This window comes from Sprattus sprattus (genome assembly GCF_963457725.1).
Source record: "Sprattus sprattus genome assembly, chromosome: 17".
Taxonomy (NCBI): domain Eukaryota; kingdom Metazoa; phylum Chordata; class Actinopteri; order Clupeiformes; family Clupeidae; genus Sprattus; species Sprattus sprattus.
Genome location: NC_137915.1, coordinates 30,667,279 through 30,681,084, shown reverse-complemented (window position 1 = coordinate 30,681,084; position 13,806 = coordinate 30,667,279).

Below are 13,806 nucleotides of genomic sequence, written 5' to 3'. Positions count from 1 at the left end.
AGTGTGTTTTTCATAGTTTAATAGTTCCTTTTCAAGTAGCCTATGTGCATTAAGAAACCTTGAACAGTGCAATTGGCAATACACAGTTATTTCACAATTATATATTGTGTCAATTGCACTGCATAGATCTGAAAATGTTAAGAGCATGATTGTATATTATGTCAAATTGTACAAATGTACACACACACACACATATATATATATATATATATATTATAATATGAATATATACTTATACTTAAAATATATTATATTGTATCACATATTATATATATATCATATATATGTTATTCCATTGCACATTATACTGAGTCATTATATTATATTGTATTATATATGTGCTATGTTATTTATATTACAGTTCAACTATTGAGATGTGTAGGCTATGTATATATTGAGATGTGTATATTTTTACTGCTATAGAAATATATAGCTTTTTTTTGTAATGTTGATTTGTGAAATAACTGTGTATTGCCAATTGCACTGTTCAAGGTTTCTTAATGCACATACTTGAAAAGGAACTATTAAACTATGAAAAACACACTGACTGCCAGTTTCTCACTATTTGATGTATGCTTCTTTCTCTTAATGATGGTCAATACGTAGTAACTAAAGAAGCACTATTTCGATAGTTTATAGATCTTCTCAGTATTTTCAAAATGCACGAGCTTTGCAAGAAAAGTTAGCGTTTATTATAGACCCATGCACATGTATGACTGGCGATTAAACTAGCGAGATTCAAAGTAACGTAGAGGCAAATCTTTTTCACACACTTCACGTAGAGCATAAACCCTTGAATACTCCATGAAATTGGTTGCGAAATGTAAAAGGTTATCGTGATTTTTATCCAGATAAACCGCAGCTCCTGGCAACTTGCGCTAGTTTGACACGTCTGACAGACCTCTGACGGCAGAGAGCTCCTTTCCCAAAATGGCGGCGACGCGTTTCACCGAGAAGCAGTGGAGGCGGTGTCTACCTATACATGTCTATGGTGACAGCCACAGGGATGAAGCTGTTCTTGAACCTGCTGGACGGGAACGGAGGACCCTGTAGCGCCACCCAGAGGGGAGGAGGGCAAACAGTCTGTGGCTGGAATGTGAGCTGTCCTTGGCGACTCAGCAGCTGCTATACCATTATTGGGATGCAGTTTGTAAGAATGCTCTCAATGGTACAGCAAGGACTCAGCCTATAGTGCAGTTAAACCATGGCTTAATACTGTATTTTCTTTTTTTCAAGTTTGCTGTGAACATAGAAGTCAGGCCTCTTATTTCAAAAACAATTAACCGTAACAGTTAGGTTACCAATAAAAGGTAAGCCTACTTCTTCTGTGCTTTCAGCCAGCTGCCTGTTGACATTTTCAGACAACAGTGAAGCTCGCTTTTTTTGCACAACACAACTTTTAAAGGTAAACTTTCTATTCAGAAGCTTTTTTATCATCAGTTTCGCCGTATCGTGCTCACCCCTCACTCAAACTTAACGTTAGCCTACTACACAGTTTGGGAGAGCAAAAAGAACATTAATCTTAAAAAAGATTTACAACGCGTTAATCGTGCAATAAACAAGTAAACGTGCAATAAAGTTAGTAAACGCGTTAAACTGACAGCACTACTCATTACACAAAAAATCACCCTTTATTAATCAGTTACTAACATTTATAACTGGCAAAACGGAGCCTTATTGTAAAGTGTGAAACACATCATCATCTAGTAATCAGTTACAAACTTGTATAACTGGCAAAACGGAGCCTTATTGTAAAGTGTGAAACACATCATCATCTAGTAATCAGTTACAAACTTGTATAACTGGCAAAATGGAGCCTTATTGTAAAGTGGGGTTTAATCTCTAGTAACAGATACAAGAATGGTTGGGAGTGTGCAATTAGGCTAGTAGAGCAAGTTAAGGGCTTATTAATGACTTACAAAGGGCCTTCTAGACTATTGTTGAGGTGTTAAGGGTCCAAGAGAGGTCCTCAGAGATGTGGACACCCAGGAACTTGAAGCAGGCAACACGCTCAACCTCCATCCCGTTGATATGGATGGGGGTGTGTGCGCCATCTTTCTTCCTGAAGTCCACAATTAGCTCTTTGGTCTTCATGGTGTTGAGGGCCAGGTTGTTGTCAGCGCACCACACCGCCAGGTGCTGGACCTCTTCTCTGTAGGCCGACTCATCGTTGTCGCTGATGAGGCCAATCACCGTTGTATCCTCTGCAAACTTGACAATGGTATTAGAACCATGTACAGGTGTGCAGTCGTAGGTGAAGAGGGAGTAGAGAAGAGGACTGAGCACGCAGCCCTGTGGCACGCCTGTGTTCAGGGTGAGGGTTGAGGAGGCGTGGTTCTCTATCCTAATAGACTGGGGTCTGTTGGTCAGAAAATCCAGTATTCAGTTACAGAGGGAAGGGTTGTTTCCAGGTGACTGAGTTTCAAGATCAGTTTGGAGGGGATGACAGTGTTGAAGGCTGAACTGAAGTCAATGAACAGCATCCTCACATAGCTGTTGTTATTGTCCAGGTGAGAAAGGGCACAGTGTAATGCCGTATGGCTTGCTGTGCAGTATTCATCTGCCTCCCCATTTATTTGAGACTAAAGTAGGAAGCTGTCACCTTATTATGGATCAGCATGTTGTGAGTCAGGGGAATGAAATGAGTTTCAGGTTCATGAAAAGCATGGATTACCGGATCAGCACACCACCTGTGAGGGGGTGGATGGGAATACAGCCGTGTGCATTCAGTTCTCACTCTTCAGGTTCTGCAGCTGAAAAACAGGTCAGAATGTGCAGCTCAATAATCACATCCAAGGTTGGCCTTTAATAGACCACACTTTTCGTAGCTGTCGATGATGAAGCACTATTGAATTTAAGACAAACCAAAGTAATTTTTCTCAATCTGTGTGAACCCACAGAATACTTTGCATATCAGTACAGACCTCAGACTTCTGTGTCTGTTCACATCAGGAGATTAGAACAATGTTCCTTATACTGATAGGCTTCAGGTCTCAAGGCTAACATGCTAAGTGTGCTTTGACTTTGACAGTTTTGTTTGACGCACTGTATGGCATGGAGTTGTGGACGGTCATTTGTCTATAACTTCAAAGAAATGAGGAAATGTTCTGTCCCATTTAGGTCATCCCTGTCCTCTGTGGCTGCTGGGAAATGAGAGGCTCTCCCTGAGGCCTGCAGGCGTGCTGTTCCTGTGTTTTGCTGAGGCAGAGGATGCTGTCTTCCAGCTGGCGCCTGGACAAACGGGAGCGGCCGCCGCACCGCTCACTGACGGCAGACGCACTAGTCATTCATTACGAGGGTTCTGAAACCAAAACAAGCCGCCTGCCGCAGCTCTGCCATGGCCGCCACACTTGGGTCTGACGTATTGGAGGAAACGGCTGCTTTTCATCAAAGCTCACATTCTCTCCGCCAGACAAATGATATTGGCAGTAAAATGTATATTAAAGAAAAAGGAAAAAAAAAAACATGTCTGCATGAACGAAGGCTGCTGAGTTTATTTTGTGGATGCGATCCAACGAGTGTTCATTTAAATAATATTTAATTTAATTGTAGAATTATTTAATTAGCACAATTTAAATTCAGATGATATTCAAGATGGGCCAAAAAGACAGGCAAGTTGATCTATGCATCAAGGAATGGTCTAATTAGTCCAAGTTGACATTTTGAGAGGACTGGTGTTAAAGTGTGACCTTTGTGACACTGGACATATGGCACTGTGGCTGAGCTGACAGGACTGAAAATGGCACGTCTGAAAATAATCCAACTGAAGATGGAAAATGTATTTCTCCCCTACTCTGTCCTTGTTTCACTGTCTGAGACAAATACCAAGGGGCAGTAACTGCCCCGAAGAGTTGATATGAATAAAAAAAGGTGGAACGGCAGCTCATTGAAATGAAATAATGTATTCTAATGTGTTGAATATGTACAAGTACTTATACAACGTAGGGATGCCCCTGAATATGAATAAGTTATTCGGGAAAGCATGAATAAATGTGATGGAAGCAGATATTTCTTCTACTCGAAAATGTGCGTTATTATTCAGGAAAAAAAGACAGCTTCATGACTGTAATGTCGGTGCAAAATACAACTGGATACAAAAAATGAGAACTTCTTCTCCTCCTTAAGCATACTATTCAATAAGACAAAGCAATCAACATTTTGCCATTATCTGTAAGAGTCTTCAAAACAGTAAGCTGGTAAAGCATCTGGGCTAAAGGTAATTGGCCATTGTGAAGGCTAGGCTATTTCTCTCATAAAAAAACAGCTTAGGAAGGCGATCAATAATTGTATATCAATATCATTAATAGCAGGCCTACATTTGGAAATGAGAGTATAATTTAAATAGATTGTTTTAATGTTGTTTGATGCTGCGTATCCTAGACCTTTGTATTTTGATTATATTTGAGGATATGCAATTCAATCCAGCTCAGATGGTGTACATTACATGTAAAAAAAAAAAAAAAAAAAATTGCTTTTCATACATAGCAACAGATATCCTCAATGTATGTAATGTTTGTATGTGTGATCTTGATCAAACCTACCCCCACCCCCTCACTGTTTTTAGGACCACCAGCAAAGGAATTAAGTGAACTAGTGCAATCTGGGAGCACTTTATTGGGTAACCAACCCAATGGGGTTACATTTCCAATACGAAACAATATTTCAATTTGTAAAGCTAAAAAAAAATATTTTTTTCATTTTTGTTTCCCAATCCAAACTGATTATTCACTGACCAATGTTAGGCCTTATAAAGCTTCATATTAAAGTATTTAGTCAGTGTTCCGCAGCTAGGTGAGGGGTGGTGCGGTTCAGATGATAAGAACTCTATTCAGATTTAGTTCAGTTCAGAAGTAAAATAAAAAAGGCAAAACAGGCAAAACAAGTCCATGTATTGCTGTTGTAAAATAGTGATTCATGTTCCCCTATACTGATCTGCAGTAATATAAACACATCAGGAAACGCAAAACATGCATCACTGGAATTATTCCTCTCAACTGAAGGATATTGTTCTATACAGGTATCTTTACTGTAAAAATGTTCCCATTGCATTTCCCATGCAAATTATTTTGATTTATTAAACTTTTTTTGAAGTTGGTGATTGTTTAATGGCCCCCTGCAGTTAAAAAAAGAGAGAAAGAGATCAGAAGTAGAGTATGAGGATGTAGAAATATATTTCAAAATTAATGATATGCCAATATTAAATCAATTTGATGCTTTGAAGGCATACCAGTTGCATTGCCAATGAATATAAGGTTATAAAATACTACATTTGCCAGAATTCAGTTGACGTTGCTGTGCACCTCTAATCCAAAGTAAGCATGTTTGGAAAGATCATAGGCCGAATTAGGAGAATAAAAGACTGAATTAAGAAAAGAATAATGTAAAAAAAACATCTTATTTGTGGTTTACACCGATCATCTAGTCAATAACTTTAGAAGTTACATAACTCCCAATGCCGCTGTTGTTGCCAGCACCAGTGCATGACAATATACAGGAATGACAAGGTACAAACAATGTTAATAAAGTTGGAGTTTTAATTAAGAAGAAATTGGCAGTGAATCTGTGGGTGCATAAATGTCTTGCCAGACGCTTTGGCTGGCCAAATACTCTGTTTATCAGACAGAGAGTCATCTGTTTTCATGCCATACTCAAGTTTCTAACCATGGCTCACCTGTAAGCTGTGGAGAAGCAGGGAGAAAGCAAACAGAGTACCTGCTGTCAACAGTGGGAGCTGAGCTTCAGTCTTTATATGTCATATTTACACTTCATGGAGGAGTAGCTCTATTCAAAAACTGCTGTACTGTATTTAGATTGTAAAGAAGGGAGAGAGGTCTTGAATGTATTGAACTGTTTTTGTTTTTGTGTGTGTGCTGGGAGAAGTTTATATTGTTCTGGTTGCATACATCACCTAGATGACAGATTTTACTGAACCTTTGTTTTGGGGCCCTGGTGGTCAATCGATTTGTTTATTTGATCAAGAGTGTGTGTGTGGTGTGGACAGGCACCATCTGATAAGGTGCTTTATAATCTACCTTTATAAAAAATATATACCGATTCCCATAACTTATGCCTTCAAATCTTTAAAACACATATGCTGTTGAGTTTTTAGCACATAGCGGGGCATAACATGACAGCAACAGAGAGAGGGAATTATCATGGACAGATCATTAGCTCTAAAGCCCTCCAACTGCCCAGTCCAACTCCCCAGTCCAACCACCCAGTCCAACCACCCATTTTATTTGTAATATAATGGCTAATAAATATGAAAAAGGTCCAACGAGTAAAATAGTCCAATCCGTCTTAATGTGTCCACTGCCCTCCTACGGCTGGCTTGCAGGCGTGTTGGCCCCTCACTGTCTCAGCTGGGCTTCACTAGAAAGCACACACACAACACACGCACACAATCAGGTAGGCAGCCACTTGTAGATGGCCTAGCCCTACCGTGAATGTGGAGACTCAAAAACAAAGGCAATCAACATGCACACAGTCATCAGCTTCTACGCTAGCGGCGCTATGCACTGCTCGACACTCTGCACTCAGTAGCAGTTTTACCTAATCTAGAACTAACAGGGCAAGGAAGGGCCACTTAGCTCTTTGAGGGAGGAAAGTTCCACACTTCTCTCCTCCCTGGCAATTGCGCAGAAGGGGGTGTACGTCCACACCGGTTACGGTTCCACTGTAGTCACGGCTGGTGTACGCGGTCCTGAATCAGCCCTCCTTCAGCTGATTGTCAAGGGATCCTCACGAGATGTCACGTCCATACTCTTGGCTTCTCCGAAGGCAGCGTTCCTCGGCCCTCTGCTTCCAACTTTCCTCTGCAGCTAATGGCACTCCGCCGAGAATCTGTAACAAATAACAGCAAAGCCAGCGTGGGGGAACTCTCAACACTCTGTCCACTCTTCCCTTTTATTAGGCTCATGCTCGCTATCTCTACCAATCACCAATCCTATGTGAATCATGTAATCAGTCAATTCAGCTGGATGATTTACCTAAAGTGCTTGTCCCACTCCACTTAATATGTGATTGCCTACTATGTTTACATGTGTGGTGGCTGGTGCGGCACCCCATTGCTTCCCCCCACCTATGCTTCACTCACAAACAGTTCCTACCACTACTTGCTATTTACTCCAACGTGCCCCTGTGACATAACCACCCAATCCAACTCCCCAGTCCAACCACCCAGACCCCAGTCCAACCACCCAATACCTGGAGATTGCCTACAGGAGTCACAACACATCAGCACATGATGCAATGAGCATTATTGTTTTTAGATTGCCAGCATATAGCACATTAATGGACAAAAAAACACCTGTATAGGTATCTTTCATATTTTGTATTTGTAAAATAGGTATGTATTTGCTGCTGAATTTTGATTGGTCATTGGCGACCATTTTGTTGAGTTGGCGTTGTGAGCAAATGTAAAAGTCCAAAGAATGGTAGTGGTGCAGGGTGTGAAATTTCACGAAGTTTGAACCTTTACAACACAAGATATTAGAGAGTTGTGTGTTCTGGTTACACAACGTGTTTGCTTCCACAGCCTTCTGTCAATGCCACCTCATTTGCAAGGGTCTGGCGAGCAACTGAGGAGACTGAATGACGGCATCACCTTAATCAGCCCTTGGTTGTAAAATGGTTGCTGCTGCAGCTAACCTGTGGCTGTGGGCTAGGATGATGGGTGAATAACTGACGCTGTCACCACAATGACTCATTAAATGGCTTGGGTTGAGTGATTGGCTGCAGGGGGCCTGAATTATTAATGAGGGACCAATGGAGAGGCTTGATTAATTGGGGCCATCCACCATGCCGGAGGGATGGAGAGAATGTGAAGCATTAGAAAAAGCAGATCCATTAGTTCATCTTCAAACTCCATAGAAGTGTCCCCAAAGACCATAAACAGACAGCAGGGATATTGACCTAAAAAGGACACACTACTGTCCATGACATATTTGTACAGAATAATTACCTGACTCATTTTAATAAGAATAATTAAATTAAAGAATACAATTAATCAACTTTTGTTAATGGGTGTTGTCTGTCTGCCTTTGAAGGTGATCAGAAGCTGTCTAAAGTGTGCTAGTGGTTAATGTGCTGCACTGCTTTCCAAAGGTTAATACATATCCTTGAGGGATGCTGAGAGGGGAAACACCATGTCGTATCCCATGACAACTCTGCCTGGCTCCAACTCTATTTTGTGAATCAAATAGTATGGCTGCTTTTTTTCAACAGTTCACAGAATGCTTCACTTGATCAGATTTCTTATGCGCTAGGTTTGAGGAGTGCTGAAAGAATCCTGCAGGTACTTTGTGCTGCATCATTTTCAACCGAGTCTGAGCCTTGATTTGTGCTCTCTGCTCTGGACATTAACATAAATGAATGAGGTTGCTGTTCCGAGGAGAGAACATCCTTTCGCAGCAACAGCGAGCATTTCTCTTGTCACTATTCCTTTGCATTCATAATACATCAAGAGTAAATAAATGATGAAGCTGTCGGGAGAGCCCGTGAACTAAGATGGATTAGACTTAGCAATCAAAAGCCAACAAAGCCCTGCAGAGAGGAAGCCCTTTCATGGTATAATGTTTCTGAGCTTGCCTACTTTTTAACGTTTGACTACACTTAAGATACCCCCTTTAGAAATACAATTACTAGCCTGACCTATTAAACAGATTGTGAACAGTGTTAATGCTATGAGGATTTAAATAGGTGCCTGGTCATTGGTAGCTTCACTTGCACATGAAAAACACATAGCGACTGGACCGAGTTCACGCTGAGTTCCAGCCCATTTCTTTTTCTAAAGTTTCTGTCAGTTACAGATGATCAGTGTCTGATGAATTTGTCACACACAGAAGTGTACTGAAATATGATTAATAGTTGAACTGTCGAAAATACCTCAGGATTACAAGCACTTCTGCTTCTAACAAATGGTACAGAAATAATTTCAAATCAAATCACTATGAACCATGGTCACTATGAACCATAGAGATCTATAATATACACAGAGGGATTTAAGGGAATAAGAAAGACACAGACCAAATAAGCACTCATTAAAGCACTCATAGAATATAGTTCCATGCCATTCCTATTGCAACCAGGTGTACTACATAGAGGATTTGCTGGATGCAATAACTACCAGATCATCCATAAAAAAAACAGCCAGACTCAACTTTCTGAATACAGACACATTGATCTTAAATATTTTCTCAATCATATTAAATATTGTGTGATGGAATACTATCTGCCTGTGCACGCTGGGATGCAGCCACATGGTGTTATTCAAATCTATCCCCAGAGGCCCTGAGTCTTGCAGCGTTGCACATTGCTCTGCAGCAACAAATGTGGAAATACCTAGGGGAAAAAAGTCAACCACTCACCATGGTTGCATCTCCCAGGAACTTCTGAGTGGCACACTCTTCACATAAATAACCTAGGACAAACAAGCGGAACCATTCCGTGTGACTGAAGAGAACAACACATAAAGGCTTGAAAGGGAGCGGGGGGGACGGACAGCATCCCTTCCATCAGAGAGACAGCAGAGGTTTAAAAAGTAAGAAAACATTGCTGTGAATGTCAATTAGAAGTTGCTTCTCATAAGCCCAAATAAACATACACATTCAGAAGCCTGCGGTGTAAGTGGTGACTCCACTTCTGAATTACAAGACTGAGGGCAATACCACAGAGCAAATCTGTCTGGCAGCAAACTGCCTGAGTGATCTTTGATTTTTTTTGGAATGCATTTTGAAGTGCATTTGATGTGGCAAGAACCCCATACTGTATAATTATTACCTCGCTAAGCAAGAAATCGAAGCTTCAGCTGAACTGGTATGAAATTAGGCCCAAGAATAAAAGCCTGTTGACGCTAGCATTAGGGTTAAGACTATTGTAACATATTCATATGCAGAGTTGACCTCTGACCTATACCTTTGTTCTGCTTTAATAATTCGTTTTTTTGTTTATGTCTTTCAGCCCTCCTTTTTTGATTTGTGTTCATGCCCTTTACATTTTCAACAAACGTGTAAAAACAGCTCAACTCATTCCAATGCGTTTCAGTTGGTCTATCTGGTGTGCTTAGTGTAGGGATGGTTAGGAGATGTGCAGGGCAGGACTCTTGAAAACCCCTGGTCTATGGAGATTACTGATCAATCCATTTGTAGTCAGGTATAACGGACAAAATCAAGTAAAATAATCCTACATATGCTAGCCACACAGCACAAATGGTCATAACTTCCTCTGCTTCTATTCATCAATGTTCCATCCCACTTCACCCCACACAATAAAATAAGGCTTTAGTTTTTTTTTGATGCAGTTTCTTTGAAAATGACATACAACTGACCAACTCCCCCATTGTTCCCAGACAGCAGGCATACCTCATTGGTGGTAACCACTTCTAGACCCCTATTACATCATCTTTAGAGTAACTGGGCATGGATATGTGGGATCTATTTTATGTTTAGATGAACATGGATTAACTCATCTGTATGAAAGTCTCACTTAGGGAAGGCAGACTAGTTGGGAAACAGTGACTTAGCCATACACATGATTCACTGATGTTAAAGGCAGCCATAAAGTTACGACACAGGCACATTCCAAGAAAGGAGGGGGTCTGACAGGACCCCTGGGGAGCCTGTCACGACACACACACACACTTAGGAGGTCTCAGAGGAGTTAGAGAAGAGGGAATAGTTTTTTCTGATTGGTTTTGGCAGACAACCAGATAGAACGCACCCCACAATTTACAGGCCAGCTGACTGTACACCCCGACCCCTAAATGCGGACACACTGACACTAGTTAATACTTATTCTGTGAATCTGTGGTTCACTCTACAGGTTTATGCCTAATTTATCTTTACTGCGAGCATTGTTTCCTTATGTCTTAATGAAGTCAGACATTAAAATTAGCAGCGATTGCTCAGCTAGATGGCTATCTAGCGATAGAAACTAGCTTAGAACTCAGCTTACCTTGGGTGTAGACATGACGGCCAGGATCTTCTCCTCCAAGGTGGTAAGGGGCTTTACTTCAGGCATACCAGCCCCTGTCTTAGCCTGGTCCCTCTTCAGTAACGCCCCTCTGGTCTTAGCATCGCTTGCCACAGCAGACCATTTTTTTTTAACGCTGTCCCCCGCCCGAGTCACTCCACTACACATTTTTGTCCTTTTCAACTTGTACGACTCGTTTAACACCGCAAGAAACCGTTTTTTTTTTTAATATTTCCGTTAATGTTTACGGTGACACGTTTTCGAGTACGTTTTTAAATGGGTGAAATATCGAACACTCCCACTTTGTTCCACTTACCGCGTTGAATTCGTGTTAATAATATGCTTTCCTCTTGCTTTGACATATACCGGTCTAATTTCTATACAAATGCCTTAGTCAAAATATGTTTTGACTAGCAAACATTAATCTAACTGGTGTTATTTTTGTTCAACGCCGAATATGGTCGATATTTGAGATGTGCTGGTATTTGACACAGTTCCGCCAGTGGTGGTCCGTCAGGGCCTTCAAGGCCTTCTCTGCTGGCCTAAACATCATCAGACAATAAATGTAATAAAATAAATTTAATTTTAATATTTTCTTTTCATAAATATGTATTACATTATTCCCCATAGTCCATTATCTTCATTTCATAGCTTCCAGCGTTGTTAATTTATGTTAGAGCTTTCATCCAATCATATTTCAGCTATCATGTGTTTCCACGCTCCGAGAAATCTTCCCCGAGAACAGAAATCTTCCCTGAGGCCTTCAGAATTCACATTGAAGGCCCGTGTACATCTGATTGGTTATCACAACTGGCTGTTTCAGTTCATTTAAGTTGAATGAACTGAAACAGACAGTTGTGACAACCAATCAGATTTCGAGTTGGCGACACTGGGCCTTCTAGAAGGCCCGGAAGATTTCTTTCCTCGCGTTGAACGTGACACGTAAACGTCCTTTGATTGGATACTGAGGCAGACCGGTGCAGTGCTTCAGTGCTCAGTTTAGCTGGCTAATGCGAAAACGACATACATCGGTTTCAATGCTTATTATGCTAGTTGTTTCAATTGGTAAGACTGAATATAATTACATTAACCAACTCAAATAAACTAGTTTACACCAACTTGATCATTCCAGTTTTTGATACAATTACAACGCCATTTTCAAGACGGAACTTTCAAGAAAAACTGGATATCGTGAGGATGGGAAGTTTAATGAAACTGCTTTGCAGGTGGGACAATGCGATGTTGACAAACTTGTGGACAAACTTGTTAAAGCTCACAAAGGCTACTTTCGGTGGACTTAATAAAACTTTGTAGACTAATCCCTGAAAATCGCCTTTTATTTTTAAGTTGTGACAGTTATATTCAAGCGATCATATAACTGAGAGTTTACTACTCTTAATGTATTGTTAATACGGGTGTATTGATTTTAAATGCTCCGGAAATATGAATAAAGTCTGTTGTACTCGACTATGTTAAGGTGATGCAATGCTCACTTATACTGCGTTTCTGTATAAATATAATGGTTCGAGAGCCATGGCGTCATAATGATGGTATTAGGAGGTGGATTCACTCAGTTTAACATCGTGTAGGACATCGCTGAAGGCCTAGTCGTGAAATGCACGGACCGCCACTGAGTTCCGCTATGTATGTTCACCTTTAAAGTTCAAATCAAAGATCATAGAGCGCTACAACCAACGCTAATGTGGGGATCTTCTCAGCTAAGATTATGGTATCTGCTAGGTGCGTCATAGAGACGCCATTTTGCTTGTCGCGTGTTGACGTATCGAGTGCTCATTTGTCAACGGAGCATTTACATTCCGCTACTTCATTGGTCAGAATTGTCTTTGCTGTCCGATTATTTTGCCGGTAGGACCCCGTAAACAATTAATTACCACTATCGTACAGTAGCTACTTAGCATGCTAATAGCTAAGTGATCAAGCTATTCAGAAAAAGTTGTGATTCATTCCCGACGCGAAACACTCGTTTTTTTCTTGTAATCAACGACACAACGATCTAAACTAATCATCCGTCGCAATACAAATTTAACATTTAGACTTACCTTTAACCAAACCCGATTTTGTATACAGCGGTAGGGGTAGTTAATAGCTCACTTGATACATACATCGGTTGGTAGTTTAAGAAAATGTTACTAACGTGTTTTTACGTGAGTGAATGTAACACTTACCTCTGAATGTCAAAACACGTTGATATTTACAGCAGGTATGCCATCAATACTTTCTCCAAATATAATTTAATTTAAATTCATTGTCTTTAATAATTAAACTCTCTGTAATACAGTACTGTACAAACGTTTTAGACAACTAAGAATACTTGTCAAAACACGTTGATATTTACAGCAGGTATGCCATCAATACTTTCTCCAATATCATTTCATTTAAATTCATTGTCTTTAATAATTAAACTCTCTGTTATACAGTACTGTACAAACGTTTTAGACAACTAAGAATACTTGTTTACAGGTCATTTTCATCGTTTGGCATACATATTTTTTTTTTTTAGAACTATGACAGTGTACAGGATCTTTTATTTCAATGTGAGACATGAAGTGTCGGGTGATTGCAGGAAGATAGGTCTTCAGGTGGAGGGTCTCTGTATGCTGAGGATCCCTTGCTCCACTGCTCTCTTCCTCACCATGGGTTGCTTTAAAAAATCTGCATGCAGAAAAGGAAGGGATACATGCAAACATCAATTAATATTAATTAAATGTAGTATCTTAGTTTTAAATAAAAGTAAGATCAGTATCATCATTGAATAGAATAGAATAGAGTATATTTATTTGTCATTGCACAAGTGCAACGAAATTGAGGTGGCAG